This window comes from Pleurodeles waltl, chromosome 4_2 (assembly GCF_031143425.1).
Source record: "Pleurodeles waltl isolate 20211129_DDA chromosome 4_2, aPleWal1.hap1.20221129, whole genome shotgun sequence".
NCBI lineage: Eukaryota > Metazoa > Chordata > Amphibia > Caudata > Salamandridae > Pleurodeles > Pleurodeles waltl.
In genome coordinates this window covers 1,055,070,369-1,055,089,358 of record NC_090443.1, presented here as the reverse complement: position 1 = coordinate 1,055,089,358, position 18,990 = coordinate 1,055,070,369, and the positions used below count along the sequence as shown (strand labels likewise).

General features: G+C 45.5%; 1 protein-coding gene across 1 annotated transcript in view; it reads left to right on the top strand.

The window, feature by feature from the left end:
• BTBD18 (BTB domain containing 18) overlaps positions 1–18,990 on the top strand; it is a 134,519-nt gene that overhangs the window by 5,493 nt on the left and 110,036 nt on the right. The gene's annotated exons all lie outside the window — the stretch shown is intronic.

Below are 18,990 nucleotides of genomic sequence, written 5' to 3'. Positions count from 1 at the left end.
TACACCCTGATGTCTCTTCGCGCTAACAGAGCCAAAATTAACTTCAAAAGTAATTAAGTTATGTGTATTCGTAAAGCTGTCTATCACCTGCAAGGGTATTCTGGCATTGAGCAGATGTGTGTGCCTAACCCTAGGTCACAAAAGAGAGGACGGGGTTTATTGGAAATATAAATGGATTGGAAGTGTGCTAATTGCGTCACCATGCCAGTCCTAAATCTCAACTAGAGATACAACGCGGGGTGGTTCACGGTCTGTGGAGGGAGATTTCCTTTACGGACTAGGTGGTCTCACACACTATATAGTGTCATGCTTCATCATATGACCACCTAGCCCCACCCAGGTAGGGCAATACCACCTGGGCGGACTCAACCTCGCTGTTAAAGGAACAGGAGGGAGTGCGTAAATTTAGTTATATTTCTGGAAAGATAGGGATCCAGCTATGCTATGGGAATAAAAACACCTACTCAGATACCAGGGTGAATTTTAATAGAAGGTTCTGTGTGGTGTGTTTAAAAGGAATGGGAGACCAGTGTGAGAACAATGACTCACAAGGTCACCTATCTAGCCGACATGTTTCTGCCCTTGTGATTGAGCTATGGAGGGTCTCTGGGCATTCATCAGGGCGTTGGATCCCTGTAGCGGATGCTAATAGCGCGCTGCAGTTTAATTCGCAATAGGAAAAAACGTGGGAAGGGAAGGAAGGGCCTACCTTAGCCAAGGGAATACCTGGGGAGAACCTATGGTAAATACAATAACAGACCAAAATTGGCAGTGAGAAAGATAATTCACGGCAAACCACGGCACACGTGACAAAATATCATGCATAACACAATAGTAATGATTGCAGGTAGAACGGTCGCAGCAATGCAGGTTATGCGCGGCGATCGGTAGGTCAGGGAAGACAAATCCTTACCCTAACAATAAAGGCTACTAGCCTCTGGTATCCTGGAGAGGGAGCGTCCCCTTATAGTCAGACTCTAGGGTTATAAAGGGAGAGAGCAGAAAGGGAGTAAAGAAGAGAAATTATATATGAGAGAATAGGGATAAGACAGGGAAAAAAGAGAAAAGAAAAGGAGAAGAGAGGAAAAAAAGAAAGAAGAAGAAAAAGAAGATGAAGAAAAAAGAAAGAAGGAGGAAGGAAAAGAGAAGGAAAGAGAAGGGGGAACAAAAGGGAAAAAAAGGGGGAAAGAAAAGAGGGAGGGAACAAAAGGGGGTGGGGGCAAAAGAATAAGAGGGCTGTAAAGCAAACGTGGAAAGGAAATTAAATTGAAAGAAAGAGAAAAAAGAAAGAAGGAGAAAGGAAGAAAAGAAAGACAGAAAAAGAAGGAAAAGGAAGAAAAAAGGAGAAGAAGAAAGAAGACAAGGGGAGACAGTTATTGGAGAAAGAAAGGAAGGCAAATAGACAGAAGAGCAGAAAAGAAAAGAAGAGAAGAAATTCTTATCTGTGTATCCATCGATGGTAGACTCACTGCATCAAAGGTGGGCGCTCGCTGTGCGCCTATACCGACCTCTCTGTCAGGACCGCTTGGGTAAAGTGACCTGAAAGTGGTTGGTTTATATAGTACTCATAATAGGGATAAATTGCCTGCAGCTGTAGATAATCACCGTCGCGGCCCGGGGGCCGGAAGTAATACGAGCTGTGAACGTTTTTTGCACCGGACTGACTTGTGGTCCCTTCGGAGGTGCTGAGACCCGGAAATGGTCGTTAATGGCCCACGGAGTGTGGGGCGCTCGTTAATGGCGTAATCACACAAGACCAAGCCCCCTCCGCGGGGGCCAAGGTTGCCGCGGTCAATGACCGCGGCTCTGTGAAAGCCCTGTGAGGGCGGGGGCGCGATCCCGCTAAGGCTGCCGGGAATTGTAGTTCCCGTGCAGCCATGCGGGTCGCCGTCACTCGTAAGCCGGGAAAAGAAGTGTCCCGGCTGCGTGTGAGGCTCGAGAGAGAAAAAGGGGTGACAAAGAGAGAAGGGGGGGGGGGCAGGGGGTGGGGGGGGGTTGTTGGTTGGAAGGTGAAGGGGTGAGAAAGGGAGAGGGATGAAGGGGTGAAAAAAGGGAGAGGGGTGGGGGATGTGTATTCAAAAATTGTATTAAAAATAATAATAAAAATAAGAATAAAATTAATAAGAAGGAGTGGGAGTGGGGGAGTGTAGGACAGAAGGGGATGAGAAAAAAAGGGGGAGAGGAGGACACAGTGAGTAAAAAAGGGGGAGGAAGGAAACGGCAGGGAACAAAGAAGAGCAACGGGGAATGGCGAAAAAAAGGGGGAAGAACAAGGGGAAGGAGGGTTGCAAGGAGAGACTGCAGGTCGATAAGGAGAAAGGAGGGGAAGGGTGGAGAAAAAGAAGAAGGGAAACGTATGGGCGAGAGATAAAGACAAAGGGAGGAAAAAGGAACAGAGGGGAAGAGAAAGGAGTTGAGAGGCGGGGAGGGGAAGCAGCTCCGCCAGCGATGTGAGAGGGAGGTGGAGAAAAAGAAGGGGGTTCTAATAGTGAAGAGAGAACCACGGTATCTCGTCATTCAATCCAGCCATGTCGGTATGCAATCTCCAGATCCAGCGTTGTTCTGCCCTAAAAAGTTTATCGGACAAGCTGGGGGTAGAAGGAGAGAATTGTTCCAGGACCGTCCAAGACATGTCATCTGGAGAGTGGTTTCTTTGTAGGAAATGGCTAGTGAGCTTCGTTGCATCTCGTTTGCACCTAATCGTGCTTCTATGTTCGCAAATTCTGGTGCTCACTTTCCTCGTAGTCATACCCACATACTTAAGTAGGCAAGGGCATTTGATTAAATAAACTACGTTTTTGCTGTTGCAATTTGTCAGCGATTTTTGCACCCATGGAGTTTTAAGGTCAAGATCGATGGTGGTGGATCTATGAGTGAAAGGGCAAACGCTGCAGTTGCCGCAAGGGTAATGGCCAGCGGGGGGAGGCATTTGCCATAGTGTAGTCTGTGTGGACCCTCGTTTCTCCATTGGTCTAGTGTGGACCACCATGTCCCGTATGCTAGTTGCTCTCTTAAATGCGTGCAATGGTGGTTCAAAAGGTAATCCGCCTGACGTCAAGATTTTCCAATTTTCTCTAATGATCTTCTGGATTTCATTGGAAAGGGGATTGAAGGTAGTGACACATACGATTTTATCCAAACTTGGTTTCTGTTCTCGGGGCTGGAGCAACAGGTCTCTGTGATTGTTACGTGCCCGTTTTTTGGCCCTATTAATCAAATGTGTGGGATAATCCTTGGTGTGTAGCTTGGTAGACAGTTTCTCTGCATGTTTGCGGTAATCGGTGACGGATGAGCAGTTCCGTCTTAACCGGAGGAACTGTCCAACCGGAAGGTTATCTCGTAGGGCTCGTGGATGGAAGCTCTGGTATTGTAATAGATTGTTGCAGTCTGTTGGTTTATAATAAACTTCAGTCGCTAATCCGCCGTCTTGTTCAAAGATTAGTAGATCAAGGAAAGGTAGTTTATTGTCACCTATGTTCATGGTGAAGGTTAAAAACGGGTTGGCCCCGTTGAGCCAGATAGCGAATGCCTGGGCTTCTTCTTTACTACCGGTCCATATTAACAATACATCATCGATGTATCGCTTCCAGAGTTTTATCTGATCTCGGTAGGGGTTGTCTTCATGTAAGATCGTATGTCTTTCAATATGATCAACGTATAGACATGCTAGGCTAGGGGCAAATGTACTACCCATTGATGTGCCTTGTGTCTGCAGGAAGAAACTGTCTTCGAACTTGAAGTAGTTTCTGGTCAAAGCAAGATGTGCTAGGTCCAGTATAAACCCAGGGGGAGTTAGGGTTTGGGAACCACCCAAATGTACATCCAGTAGGTTGCTGATTACTTCCAGAGTATCTTCTTGCGGGATGTTTGTGTAGAGTGATTCCACATCAAGAGTAATTAGTAGTTCCTTGGATTTGTCGAATGCTATGGACTCCAGTAAAAGGAGAACATGGGTGGTGTCTTTAAGATAGGTTGGGATCCTTTTGACTATCGGCTGAAGAAAGAAATCCACAAACTTAGACGGGGCTCAAGTGCCGAGCCTATCCCGGAGACAATAGGCCTACCGGGTGGGGGGATCTTTCCTTTATGTACTTTTGGTAGAATGTAGAAGTACGGTATTTTGGGATTGGTTTGTATCAAATATGATGCCTCATGATCTGTGATCCAGTTGTTTTCTTTCCCTTTTGACACTAGGAAAGTGATCTCTTCTTGGACATCAATTGTGGGATCACGTGACAGCCGCTTGTAATGTCTGGTATTCCCCAGTAGTCGATTACACTCGTCTCTATACATTTTGTATGGTAGGATCACAGTGGCCCCGCCTTTATCTGCTGGTTTTATGATAATATTAGGATCGGCTGTGAGGCTCTTAAGTGGCTCTATTTCGGTATTACTCATATTATGGAATACTTTGTTAGATGACTCAGTAAGCCCATTGATCTTGAGGGATACTGATTTTTCAAAGGCCAGTACCTCCGGGGGCATCTGCCCTGCTGGGGGGCAAAAAGTAGACTTTGGGCGTAGTCCTGTATTCTGCGCGGGAGTATCAAATTCTCTACCGAGGAAAAAGGTTTTTAGGCGGATCTTACGGAACAGACCTGCCAGTTCTGTTCTAGTTTTGAAAAGGTCTACTTTAGGAGTAGGCACAAAATTCAGGCCTTTATTCAATGGTTGGGTTTCGATTTGACTCAGGGTCCGATTGGTTAGGTTGATGATGTTAACTGTATTCTCTAAATCGGGGTTTACTTTGTCTTGCTTGTCCCTGGTATGGCGTCCCTGTGTATTGGGTTTTCCAAGACATCCTCTTTTTGACGCCACTGTACTTCTTTTCTCCTCCCTCTGTCCCTCCCATGGCCTCTGTCTAAAAAAGGAGGTGGGGGTTCAGGGAAGGACCATTGGGTAGGATGTTGCAGGTAAGGTGCTTGGTATTGCGGCGGGGGGCCATACTGGTTGGGCCAGCCCCATTGTTGGTTAAGGTATGGTGGGTATTGGGGAGGTACGGGTGGATAGTTCCATCCTCCTCGGCGTTGGCCACGTCGTCCGCGGCGTTGCCGTGTGTACCCTGACGAGTTACTGTCGCTATCTGAATTAGTGTTGCTCCCTGAGGAAGTCTCAGATGTGTTAGAGGAATTTTTGGCTACGTAGTCAGGTTTGGTGTAGGGGTATATCTTTTCTAGGGAAAAACGATTCAAATCTTTTTGAAACTTCCCTATTTTTTGCTGAGTTAAGTATTCTTTGTATTCATTTATGTTTTTGTTTACCTCCTCCAATTTCTTTTTGATGGAGAGAATACTCACACCTGTCTTCAGGTTATTTTCACTGGTTTTTATTTGAATCAGTAAGGTTTCTGATAGCCTAGTCGCGGTTCTTATAACTAGTACCAGCCAATCTCGTGTGCATTTCCATGCTATGAGTGACCAGTCTTTTCGAAACTCTAGGTCGTCTAGGAAAATACGAGGTTCATTGGTGACAAGTAATCCGTTTGGTGCCGAATTACTGCGTAAGTACTCAGTAAGGACGGCTCCGTGTAGTATGGTCTTAACCTGGGAGCGTTTTAGTTCCACTAGGGACTCCCAGTCCCCAAGTTGGGATAAACTTTTTGACAAGGCTGAGTCCCCTAAGAGTGAGGGGGCTGAGAGGATAGCTGATACTTCCTCGTCGTTGAAGGAGAGACCTTCTGCCATGGTGTGGCAGGCGTGGTGGAGGAAGATGGGGATGGAGAAAAAGAAGGGAAAAAGGAGTAAGGCCCTAAGTGCTATGGGACGCAAACAAGGCACTACGCTTGCTTAAGGGGAAGGGAATTTTAAAGAGTCAACAACTCTCGCAACCGAAAGGCTGCTCTACTATGATCGTACACAAAGGGAGAGTATAAGGGAGTAAGAAAAGGCACCCATCGTACTCGACTCCCCAAACACAATACTAAACTAAGTCACAAAAGAGAGTACGGGGTTTATTGGAAATATAAATGGATTGGAAGTGTGCTAATTGCGTCACCATGCCAGTCCTAAATCTCAATTAGAGATACAACGCGGGGTGGTTCACGGTCTGTGGAGGGAGATTTCCTTTACGGACTAGGTGGTCTCACACACTATATAGTGTCATGCTTCATCATATGACCACCTACCCCCACCCAGGTAGGGCAATACCACCTGGGCGGACTCAACCTCGCTGTTAAAGGAACAGGAGGGAGTGCGTAAATTTAGTTAGATTTCTGGAAAGATAGGGATCCAGCTATGCTATGGGAATAAAAACACCTACTCAGATACCAGGGTGAATTTTAATAGAAGGTTCTGTGTGGTGTGTTTAAAAGGAATGGGAGACCAGTGTGAGAACAATGACTCACAAGGTCACCTATCTAGCCGACATGTTTCTGCCCTTGTGATTGAGCTATGGAGGGTCTCTGGGCATTCATCAGGGCGTTGGATCCCTGTAGCGGATGCTAATAGCGCGCTGCAGTTTAATTCACAATAGGAAAAAACGTGGGAAGGGAAGGAAGGGCCTACCTTAGCCAAGGGAATACCTGGGGAGAACCTATGGTAAATACAATAACAGACCAAAATTGGCAGTGAGAAAAAGAATTCACGGCAAACCACGGCACACGTGACAAAATATCATGCATAACACAATAGTAATGATTGCAGGTAGAACGGTCGCAGCAATGCAGGTTACGCGCGGCGATCGGTAGGTCAGGGAAGAGAAATCCTTACCCTAACAATAAAGGCTACTAGCCTCTGGTATCCTGGAGAGGGAGCGTCCCCTTATAGTCAGACTCTAGGGTTATAAAGGGAGAGAGCAGAAAGGGAGTAAAGAAGAGAAATTATATATGAGAGAATAGGGATAAGACAGGGAAAAAAGAGAAAAGAAAAGGAGAAGAGAGGAAAAAAAGAAAGAAGAAGAAAAAGAAGAAGAAGATGAAGAAAAAAGAAAGAAGGAGGAAGGAAAAGAGAAGGAAAGAGAAGGGGGAACAAAAGGGAAAAAAAGGGAAAAAAAAGGGGAAAGAAAAGAGAGGGAGGGAACAAAAGGGGGTGGGGGCAAAAGAATAAGAGGGCTGTAAAGCAAACGTGGAAAGGAAATTAAAGAGAAAGAAAGAGAAAAAAGAAAGAAGGAGAAAGGAAGAAAAGAAAGACAGAAAAAGAAGAAGGAAAAGGAAGAAAAAAGGAGAAGAAGAAAGAAGACAAGGGGAGACAGTTATTGGAGAAAGAAAGGAAGGCAAATAGACAGAAGAGCAGAAAAGAAAAGAAGAGAAGAAATTCTTATCTGTGTATCCATCGATGGTAGACTCACTGCATCAAAGGTGGGCGCTCGCTGTGCGCCTATACCGACCTCTCTGTCAGGACCGCTTGGGTAAAGTGACCTGAAAGTGGTTGGTTTATATAGTACTCATAATGGGGATAAATTGCCTGCAGCTGTAGATAATCACCGTCGCGGCCCGGGGGCCGGAAGTAATACGAGCTGTGAATGTTTTTTGCACCGGACTGGCTTGTGGTCCCTTCGGAGGTGCCGAGACCCGGAAATGGTCGTTAATGGCCCACGGAGTGTGGGGCGCTCGTTAATGGCGTAATCACACAAGACCAAGCCCCCTCCGCGGGGGCCAAGGTTGCCGCGGTCAATGACCGCGGCTCTGTGAAAGCCCTGTGAGGGCGGGGGCGCGATCCCGCTAAGGCTGCCGGGAATTGTAGTTCCCGTGCAGCCATGCGGGTCGCCGTCACTCGTAAGCCGGGAAAAGAAGTGTCCCGGCTGCGTGTGAGGCTCGAGAGAGAAAAAGGGGTGACAAAGAGAGAAGGGGGGGGGGGGGCCGGGGGGCAGGGGGGGGGTTGTTGGTTGGAAGGTGAAGGGGTGAGAAAGGGAGAGGGGTGAAGGGGTGAAAAAAGGGAGAGGGGTGGGGATGTGTATTCAAAAATTGTATTAAAAATAATAATAAAAATAAGAATAAAATTAATAAGAAGGAGTGGGAGTGGGGGAGTGTAGGACAGAAGGGGATGAGAAAAAAAGGGGGAAAAAAAGGGGGAGAGGAGGACACAGTGAGTAAAAAAGGGGGAGGAAGGAAACGGCAGGGAACAAAGAAGAGCAACGGGGAATGGCGAAAAAAAGGGGGAAGAACAAGGGGAAGGAGGGTTGCAAGGAGAGACTGCAGGTCGATAAGGAGAAAGGAGGGGAAGGGTGGAGAAAAAGAAGAAGGGAAACGTATGGGCGAGAGATAAAGACAAAGGGAGGAAAAAGGAACAGAGGGGAAGAGAAAGGAGTTGAGAGGCGGGGAGGGGAAGCAGCTCCGCCAGCGATGTGAGAGGGAGGTGGAGAAAAAGAAGGGGGTTCTAATAGTGAAGAGAGAACCACGGTATCTCGTCATTCAATCCAGCCATGTCGGTATGCAATCTCCAGATCCAGCGTTGTTCTGCCCTAAAAAGTTTATCGGACAAGCTGGGGGTAGAAGGAGAGAATTGTTCCAGGACCGTCCAAGACATGTCATCTGGAGAGTGGTTTCTTTGTAGGAAATGGCTAGTGAGCTTTGTTGCATCTCGTTTGCACCTAATCGTGCTTCTATGTTCGCAAATTCTGGTGCTCACTTTCCTCGTAGTCATACCCACATACTTAAGTAGGCAAGGGCATTTGATTAAATAAACTACGTTTTTGCTGTTGCAATTTGTCAGCGATTTTTGCACCCATGGAGTTTTAAGGTCAAGATCGATGGTGGTGGATCTATGAGTGAAAGGGCAAACGCTGCAGTTGCCGCAAGGGTAATGGCCAGCGGGGGGAGGCATTTGCCATAGTGTAGTCTGTGTGGACCCTCGCTTCTCCATTGGTCTAGTGTGGACCACCATGTCCCGTATGCTAGTTGCTCTCTTAAATGCGTGCAATGGTGGTTCAAAAGGTAATCCGCCTGACGTCAAGATTTTCCAATTTTCTCTAATGATCTTCTGGATTTCATTGGAAAGGGGATTGAAGGTAGTGACACATACGATTTTATCCAAACTTGGTTTCTGTTCTCGGGGCTGGAGCAACAGGTCTCTGTGATTGTTACGTGCCCGTTTTTTGGCCCTATTAATCAAATGTGTGGGATAATCCTTGGTGTGTAGCTTGGTAGACAGTTTCTCTGCATGTTTGCGGTAATCGGTGACGGATGAGCAGTTCCGTCTTAACCGGAGGAACTGTCCAACCGGAAGGTTATCTCGTAGGGCTCGTGGATGGAAGCTCTGGTATTGTAATAGATTGTTGCAGTCTGTTGGTTTATAATAAACTTCAGTCGCTAATCCGCCGTCTTGTTCAAAGATTAGTAGATCAAGGAAAGGTAGTTTATTGTCACCTATGTTCATGGTGAAGGTTAAAAACGGGTTGGCCCCGTTGAGCCAGATAGCGAATGCCTGGGCTTCTTCTTTACTACCGGTCCATATTAACAATACATCATCGATGTATCGCTTCCAGAGTTTTATCTGATCTCGGTAGGGGTTGTCTTCATGTAAGATCGTATGTCTTTCAATATGATCAACGTATAGACATGCTAGGCTAGGGGCAAATGTACTACCCATTGATGTGCCTTGTGTCTGCAGGAAGAAACTGTCTTCGAACTTGAAGTAGTTTCTGGTCAAAGCAAGATGTGCTAGGTCCAGTATAAACCCAGGGGGAGTTAGGGTTTGGGAACCACCCAAATGTACATCCAGTAGGTTGCTGATTACTTCCAGAGTAGCTTCTTGCGGGATGTTTGTGTAGAGTGATTCCACATCAAGAGTAATTAGTAGTTCCTTGGATTTGTCGAAGGCTATGGACTCCAGTAAAAGGAGAACATGGGTGGTGTCTTTAAGATAGGTTGGGATCCTTTTGACTATCGGCTGAAGAAAGAAATCCACAAACTTAGACAGGGGCTCAAGTGCCGAGCCTATCCCGGAGACAATAGGCCTACCGGGTGGGGGGATCTTTCCTTTATGTACTTTTAGTAGAATGTAGAAGTACGGTATTTTGGGATTGGTTTGTATCAAATATGATGCCTCATGATCTGTGATCCAGTTGTTTTCTTTCCCTTTTGACACTAGGAAAGTGATCTCTTCTTGGACATCAATTGTGGGATCACGTGACAGCCGCTTGTAATGTCTGGTATTCCCCAGTAGTCGATTACACTCGTCTCAATACATTTTGTATGGTAGGATCACAGTGGCCCCGCCTTTATCTGCTGGTTTTATGATAATATTAGCATCGGCTGTGAGGCTCTTAAGTGACTCTATTTCGGTATTACTCATATTATGGAATACTTTGTTAGATGACTCAGTAAGCCCATTGATCTTGAGGGATACTGATTTTTCAAAGGCCAGTACCTCCGGGGGCATCTGCCCTGCTGGGGGGCAAAAAGTAGACTTTGGGCGTAGTCCTGTATTCTGCGCGGGAGTATCAAATTCTCTACTGAGGAAAAAGGTTTTTAGGCGGATCTTACGGAACAGACCTGCCAGTTCTGTTCTAGTTTTGAAAAGGTCTACTTTAGGAGTAGGCACAAAACCTGCCTGTGGTAGGTTGGTGAACTGGAAATCAAGGTCTTCAGCGTCTTTCAGAATTCAAGAAGAAAGAAGGAGGAGGCTCTAATAGGGAGTCGGAGGTTGTTCCATGCTTTATCAGAGATGCAAGAGAACACCCATCCTCTTGATTTCTTTATTTGCACATATGGGATGCGTGCGAGTAGGCTTCATACGGAGCGGATGTGTCTGGGTGGTTGGTGGAAGTAGATACGTCTATTGAGGTATGTGGTGTCGTAAAACACTTTTGTTATAGTAACAAGGCTGCTGGATTTGGGCAGCAGTACCACCAAGCGCGGTGTTCTGAGTCTGATCTTGCGCTGTGTGACAGTTGACCTAACCCTTCCAGCCAGCTAGCAGCACCTCAACAGTACCCAACAGTAAAGGTGATTGTGGCAGCGCTTTACATGATTTCTTTGATTTCTCAGGGAAACTGTGGTGGAACAGCTGTTACCCCTTTCTCTCAGTTACGTACGTCTCACACATGCAAAAATAGACAGAAGCAGGACTAGGTTCAATACGTTTTATTGAATCAACTGCATACTACGTAAAAAGACATGCACAGTGATTATGAGGATGATAAAACACAATAAAAGCAAAGCAATGATAAGGAAAGTGAAACATAGGAAAAGTCCCATACTGTCACAAAAATGATTCTAGAATCCCTAACTGCACTACTAATATTCTATGCAAGAGTCTGGCGATGTTAGGCCTAATCCGCCCTTCAGCCCCCCCAGAAGGAACTCATTCCCCACACCTGTGTTTGTAGGTGGAGAAGAGGTCTGTTGGTTTACTGATTGTCCTCCCACATGAAGGCAGAGAAGGCACCAGGTATCAGCAGAAACTGCAAGGACGACATGCAGCACGCAGTGGCAAACTAGTTGGAAGCCCCTCTATCGGATAGGGGGCAGTGAATTGATTTATAATAAAACTTCTGGTGTTCTGAGAAACTGCCCTGACATGACAACACATCCAAGAGTTAGGGACATGATGAACACTTTGTGCCAGCAATAACCAATAAACTTATCATGTTCAGCCTTGAGTGAAGCACAGAATGAAAATGTTGTGCGAAGAAAGAATAACAGAATTCTACGCAAAAGGACAACTGATAAAATAATAAAAACATCTCCACTAAGATGAAGCTTTTGCTAAAATAATAAAATAAAAAAAAAATGCCATGTATCAAACTAAGAGGGCACAAGCTGCAGGCCTAAGCTAAAATAATGTACCTGTGTAACTACTAAAATAACCTCACGACAGTGGGTCCTGAGTTGTGTAGTGCCTTTAGTGTGTGTATGAGTGAGGATTTTGAGATGAATGTGTTTGTGTATCAGGAGCCAGTGGAGCTCCGTGAGGTGTGATGTGAGTCCTATGTGGAAGGTTGAGGATGAGTCTGGCTGCCAAGTTCTGGAGGGTTTGTGGTCTTCTGGTGAGTTGTTCCAGACATAGAAATAAATGAAGTTTTGAAGTTAAGAGAAAGTTGTTCAGTTTTTCCTAATGCACAACAAATCGTATATGGAATCATATCCAATCGGGAGCAAAATAACAAAAGGAATCTCCATTAGAAAGCAATTTGTGGATGCAAGGAACCTGTAGCTAATTAGCATTAGACAAACAAAGTGTCCTAGTAGGCTTATACCAATTAAACTGTATTTTGAAGAATTGAGGGCCGTATTCATACAGACATTTATGGATAATGCACAGTGACTTGAAAATAGTCATTTTGTGGCCAAGTAACCAGTGCAGTTTAAGAAGAATGGGTTTGGCATAAGAGTAGTGGGTCTGAACGCTCGCTCAAGCAGCTTGGTTTTGGATTACTTGAAGCCTGTGTCGTGCTTAGAAGCATCATAGCACAGGTAGAAGCAGTAATCCAGTTGGGAGCCAATGGTGCCCAATAAGATGATCTTAGAAATGTACCAGGGCAACAAAGAGAGACTTGGTTTGAGCCTAGGGAGGGTCAAGGAACAGGAGGAGACGACTGATGAAATTGGTGATTAAGCTTAGGATTGGCAACAAATTCAGGCCTTAAAACTCTTGTAGTTTTGGCCATTGGCCACATGGCAGTAGGTAGAGTACCAGGACGATAGATCACTTCCGATCAGTAGGATGAAAGCTGCATTTAAATTGATCTTTATCCAGCTAACAAACATCTACTTTTCGGATGCCATTGAGGTATTCAGGAAGAGAAGCCAAAGAAAGATCCATTTTCATTATCCCAAAAATGAGCTGGGTGTCATTAACACATGAATACAGGCTACATCCTGCATTTCTAATGATGGACAGCGAGGACATATGTAAATATTAAAGCGGTGAGGAGAGATCAGGAGGACGTCTGGGGAACTCTGTACATACTGTTGAAGGTATGGAAGTCCATTTGCTTAGAGTAACTTGTTGGTTGCTCCAATGAATTAAAGACTTGAACTAATCTAACGCAAATCCATTGATTGAGTTTGAAAAAGAAAGCACTTTCAGTCACACTACTATACAAAGTACTACACAATTCATTTACTTTTATATGGTAATACCCCTGGTGACTATTCCCTGCGGGTACTAAACACCCTGCTGCTGGTCCCTGGTGGGTTATACCTGCCTGCATACAGCTTGGACCAGTGTAAGAATCATGCAGCCTGGCACCTGCAGCACAAAACACACCGGTGCAGAAGTACACAGCACAGCGTTTTCAACTGTCATGGGCAGGTGCAGGATTCGTGCAGCACAACAGTTGCAGCCTGAAAAGAAGCGGTGTAGGATTCACCTAGTATGGCAGTTGGAGCCCGACGTGGGCCAATGCAGGTTTTACACAGCAGGGCAGCTGCAGACCAACATGGGCGTATGTAGAATCACGTAGCATGGTAGTTGCAACCCAAGAAAGGCAAGCGCTGAATCGTGTTTCCTGGTTGATGCAGACAATACAAGCTGGTGCAGTTCTCATAGGTAAGTGTGCAGGTAGACTTAGTGACACACAGCAGCACAGGTTGCTCCTTGCTTGGCTCTCTTAGGCAGTTCACTTTCCCTGGGCTTCTCCAGCTGGACAGTCTCTCCTCCTGATGTTGCCAAGCAGCCTCCTTCCTTCACTTAGGAGACAGACAGGCTTCTAGCCACTAGACAGACCCTCAGCTCTTCCAGCTGAAAGAGCAGACTTCAGGTGATGTCCGTCCGCCTCTGAGAGACAGGTTGTTAGACACCACCCCTTGTCACACAGCTGTCCTTCAAGTATGCTGTGGAGTACTCTTTTCCTTGGTCACAAATAACTTGAAAGTAAAACAAAGTGAATGATTTGGGTCCTACTTTTATACACACTTACTAGACAGACTTTTTCACAAGAAGTGAAAGTTGTTTGCTCTTGGGTGGTATCAGCCTTATTGGACTGTAATCGAGGACAGGTAAGAGGACAGAGCTGACCTAAAAACGTCCTCACCTTACACAACGGAAAGTGCAGTCCCACCCCACACTCTCACATCAACAGAATGGCAGAGCTCAGGAAAAACTAATCAGCAGCCCCTTTGCTAACAAAGTAATCAAGGAATTTCTAAAGATAGCTCTTTCTCCATTCTGACTTCAGTGTCTGGATCTCTGCCCTCCAGCCAGAGAAATGTAGGCAATACACTTCCACTGCCTAAGCAAGCTACCTCCATCTCACACCATGCTATTACAGGCTCATCCACAATTGATCCCAAGGGATCCTTTTAGCTTCAGTTCTCAGACTCGCACAAAGAATCTCACTACTACACTGTGCAGTCATACGCACTCTGCATATACTCAGGATATCAGTGTAAGGTTCTAGGTTTTAATTAACAGCAGAAGTGTACAGAAGAGGGGTCCATAATCCTTTTTCGCTGACACCCATAAAAAGGTGGTCACGCTACGGATTCACAAAACATGGCACCACAGCCATTTTATTTACAATACACAGGACTGGGACACGCTTGGTACCCAGGTCACAGGAGAGGTCTATGGCCTGCAAAGTTGAGGACTTGCCTAGGCATCTATGCCCACACTAGATTACAGTTTCACCAGGTCTAAATCACATACTATATTCACCAGTTGACAAACACTCGGGGTATATCCTAGGTCACCATGGGCGGAGACATTGCTGTCAGAACAAAGGTACCTACTTGATCTAATTACCCTAAACATACTCCTCTGTTGCAGAATTCCAGTCTTCAGATCGGTAAAACAATCAGGAAGGCTCATCTGCATTTCCATGATTAATTCTGGCTTTGTATTCCATTGTGAAATCTAGGCCTTGTACTGAGTTTGATCATCTCTCAGCAGCTAGGGATTCATACCTTTCATCACCATCAACCCCTGAAGTGGTTTGTCTGGGCAACAAACTTGGTACCAAACAGGTAAGGTTGCAGCTTTCTTTAAACTCTCATATCGCTAAGCATTGTTTTCCTATGACCGCCTCATTTGGTTCCCTTATAAGCAGTTTGCGGCTGACAAAGGCCACTGGACATTCTCTTTCCTTGTTGTTTTCGGGTTGAGACAATACTGCTCCAGCTCTTTTATCAGAGACGTCAGCATTTACAGTGAAAGGCTGATGCTAGTCAGATGGCTTCAACAAAGTTGCATTACATATGTTGGTCTTCAGGTCCTCAAAGGCCTTCTTCTTAGGCTGCTTGTGGATATGAGGGATGTCAACAGCACAACTGTATTCCCACAGTTAGTAACAAAGCTTCTGTAATATCCAGTGAAGCCTAAAAATACTCTGTCTTCTGTCTAGGTGGTAGAATCCTCCAACCCCAACACAGACTGAATCTTGGCATCCAAAGGGTGAATTGTCCTGTTGTCTTCCTTGAGCATCAGATAAGCTACAGAGGACTGACACATAGTTGTTTTGTTGGGTAGTTTTACCTCCTGCATCCTGACGCAGCCCTGTTCCCTGTGCCTAAGGTGGTCTTACCATAAATTGCTAAAGATGGCATCTCAGAACTCGCCCAGCCCTGAGAGAACATAGTTCACCAGGTGCTGAAAAAGCGGCAGATGCATTTCCAAGTCTAGAAGCAATAACCCAGAACAAGTACAATCCCTCTGGCCAAAATAATGTTGTTACCCCTTGGCACCAGGTGCTGATGAGCTCTCCCAGTAGTCATTGCTCAGTTCAAAGGTAATTGAATAACAAGCAGTATCCATCAGCTCTGGAAATCGAGTATGTACCAGTCTTGGTCATTGTGGACCTGGTAGTCCATACAAAAGCACAAGTCTATGAGTCCTTGCTTTGGTACCAATGCTATTGGACTGAACTAAGGACCATGTGAATGCTCAACCACCCCCCAATCTAAAATCTGGACAACCTTTTCTTAGATGCACTCCTGGCCTCGATCAGGTATTTGGTAAGTCTTGCTCTTCACTGGCAGTATGGCTCCTCTAGCTATGCACCCTTTCTGCTGCTGAGGTGTTAGCTCAAGGGTAAGTTGTACCCTATCCACAGAAACCATCCTTCACATCACCATGCAGTGGGTCGGGAAGTAGCACTTTGTCTTCCTCAAGCCATGATTTTCACTGTGAAGTCTTTCTGGAAGCATGGCTTAAGCTAGTTTACATGGAATACCCTCTTGGGTCTCTAGGAGTGTCTGTGTCCACAAGGTAGTTTATACCAGAAGCCTTCTTTACTGCCTTTAAGCCCACACCACGTATCCTCCAAAGCTTTTGAACATGTCCTTGGACTGCCTATTACCCAGTTGACATTGCTTTCTAGTAATACCACTCCATTAGTTCTTGGAATGCCTGAGGGTTCTTCATCACTGACTCATATATTGCACATCAGCTACCTGAGGCCAATGACCTAGTCCATCACATCAAATCCTTCTAAGGTGACTCTTATGTTCCTTCTGACCATTTTCTCACTAAGGTGAGTGGGGCACACATATAATGAATGCCCATACAGTTCTTCAAAGGGAATAAATCCTGCCCCCTTCTAAAAACAAAAACATCTGTAGGCGAATAAGAGACATGGCATGAGAAGATTCCACTTCCTCCTGAGGTTTTCTGGCAGAGTTTCCATCATGCTCCTAAAGGTCTTGTTAGTTCTTTCTACCCATCCATTTGTTTTTGAGTAATATGCTGTGAAGAAATGATAGGTTGCACCAGATTACTCCCATCTATTTCTCATGTATGAGGAGCTAAATTCAGAAATCACATTCTTAGGAAATCCAACTTTTGAAAAGATCTGTAGGTGTGCCCTAGCTATTATCTTTGCAGTCATGCTCATGAGAGGTACTGCCTCTGCGTATCTTGTGCCATTGTATTCCTCAACCAAGGTATTTTTGTTGCTTGAAGCTGGGGTGGAGGGGCCAAAGGAACTAATAATGCCAATTCTCATCCACTCCGTTGGGACACCTACAACTGGCAGTGGCACTAGCTGTGCTTTGGTTCTACTTTCTGTCTTACTGCTCAGTTTGCAAGTAGGACAGGTTATTTAGAACCTCTCTGTGTCTCTGCACAATCTTGGCCAAAAGAACTGAGTGTCCAACGTATCCTCAGTATTTCTTTTGCCCAAATGGCTTCTTGTGGGCCTGTGACGACATGGAATTCCTGTACACTAGGGGAACCACTAGTCTCTTGCTAACTCCTGGCAGAGGGTTTGTGGGCTCCCTATAAAGCAGTCCAGCCAACCTAATGCCTTCCCTCCACTCCCTTGCTGACATGTTGCGGGGCTACCTTCTGAGGTCCCACAACTGTAGGGCACTCAACATGTGCCTTGCAAAACTCTTTCCGAATAGGTCCTCCAGCACCGAACCAGGCTCTGCAGGTCAGGCATCACAGCGGATGTAGTCTAAGCCACGTAGTCTTCTGGTTCTGGTACTAGACCAGAGGCAATCAAATCCTTGCCCAAGAGACATTCAGCTTGCTTCTGCGCTCTCACCTCTACATTGACAATGAATGAAATGCCATTGCTTTACACTGCAGCTTGGGCTGTCAGACATTGCATGTCATCCTTCTGGCTATCAAGTATGTGCCATTGGCACCAGGAAGACTCTCCTTTGTGAAACTTCCTGTCAACCTTACTCCTGTTAGACGTCTATTCTTCAGGGCAGGAACCTTCCTTACAAAGAGACTAGCTTTGACCACACGGTATATGGATGGATGTGCTTAAGGGCATATGGACCCTTCTCACAAATGTCTTTTGCTGCTACATTTAATGCAACAGGGATCCCCTCGGTCCCATCACACACTAGCTGTCTATGATAAGTGCAGTTGTTCCAATGTCTTTTGCCTTACAGTCTTTCTCCTAATGCTCCCTTGTGACATCGGTAGCAAGTAATCCACCAGGGGCTGTCCTTCCTTGTGTACTCACTTGGAACCCAATTCCCTTTCTGCTCATGTCCTCCCTTGACTCCTTGATAATTGCTTTGGTCCTTACCGTCCAGTCTGTTGAGAATTCATCTATCCCTTTGGCTTTGAGTGATGCTCCCCCAATCCTTTGCTTACCTTGTTAGCTAACCATTCGTCAGCTAACACTGCAAGTTTCACTGGCTCTTTCTGTCAAGTTTTTTTTTTTTTTTAAACTAAATGGGGTAGAGCACTCCTCTTTGAGACGCTTTGTCACCACAAACTGGTCAAGGGCATGTAAAGTCTTGGCCTTCATTCCTTTCCTCCACCCATTCTAATCATACAACAAACAGTCATATCGAAGTTTTTAAATGGAAAACCTTCCGCTCCCTTTCTTTCTTGGAATCTCTGGAGGTACTTAGTTGGCCCAAATCATCTGATCAGAGGTTCCTTCATTTGCTCACAGTTCAGTTGATCAGGTATAGGCATTCTCCAAATGACTGCTTTTCCTTCTGTAGGCAAGTGATTCATTAAAGTGGCTGCCCTAGACACATCATTTAAAGCCTGCGCTCTAGACTCGATTTCAAAACTCTCGAACTATTCCAAAGTAACCACGATTTCCACATACATGTACACAAGCACTTTGGCACCTTTCCGGGTACTCGTGCAGTTGGAGTTTGAATCGGCTGTCTCGGGTGTAGCTGCTCTCCCTTATCCAAAATTAACACCTATAGCTTGATGTTTAACAGGCCCAGACATGAGTCTGTGACAGGTCCTTCTGAGGTGTAGGTTCAAATATAGATTCATTGGTGTCTATAAGCTTGTGGAATACTCATCCTGGCCTGTATGCCACTTTCTCGGCCCCAATAGCTTAGTCTGTGTCGCTACATTTCAAACATTAGTGTTAAACTCTTGTCACATAGAGATAGTATACCTTGTGTTGCTACTAGGAGTAGCTGTAAAATGTCTTTTTCTCAGCTAGAGTGTAGGGCGTATAATGGCGAGTTGGTCGCCTGGAATTATTGTTACAGGACATTTCTCCAGGTCATCCCCCATAACATCTCTGATGCTCTCCAGTGGATATGCCTATCACCTCTTCAGATTCGGGCAGTTCCATATAATGTGTAGAACAGTGTGTGAGCGATTGGGCCCTAGGAAATCTGCACAACAGTGACACGCCCTAACATTAAGTGGTTCCGGGATGGTGTTAACCTCAAAA